At 42.2% G+C, this 218-nt stretch overlaps 1 protein-coding gene across 1 annotated transcript in view; it reads left to right on the forward strand.

Moving 5' to 3' along the window:
• Positions 1-218, forward strand: part of LOC119593530 (myosin-2 heavy chain, non muscle-like) — a 15436-nt gene that overhangs the window by 2869 nt on the left and 12349 nt on the right. The window lies entirely within an intron of this gene.

The following is a 218-nucleotide window of genomic DNA, read 5'->3' on the forward strand; positions in this document are numbered from 1 at the left end:
AGCCGACTGACCGTGCACATGTGTATGTATGTGTAGGCACAGAAGAAAGAGCGAGATTTTCTTATGTTTTCCCTCCTTTACAAGTATGAACGTCCTCTTTTCAGTCTTAAAACGAAAGAGAGAAAGGAAAAGCAATGAGGGGCAGCGAGAGCGTTGTTTATCTTCATGAGGTGTGCATGAGCCTCAATGATATGTTATCTTACAAGGAGAAGAGTGAA

Source organism: Penaeus monodon, chromosome 32 (assembly GCF_015228065.2).
Source record: "Penaeus monodon isolate SGIC_2016 chromosome 32, NSTDA_Pmon_1, whole genome shotgun sequence".
Taxonomy (NCBI): domain Eukaryota; kingdom Metazoa; phylum Arthropoda; class Malacostraca; order Decapoda; family Penaeidae; genus Penaeus; species Penaeus monodon.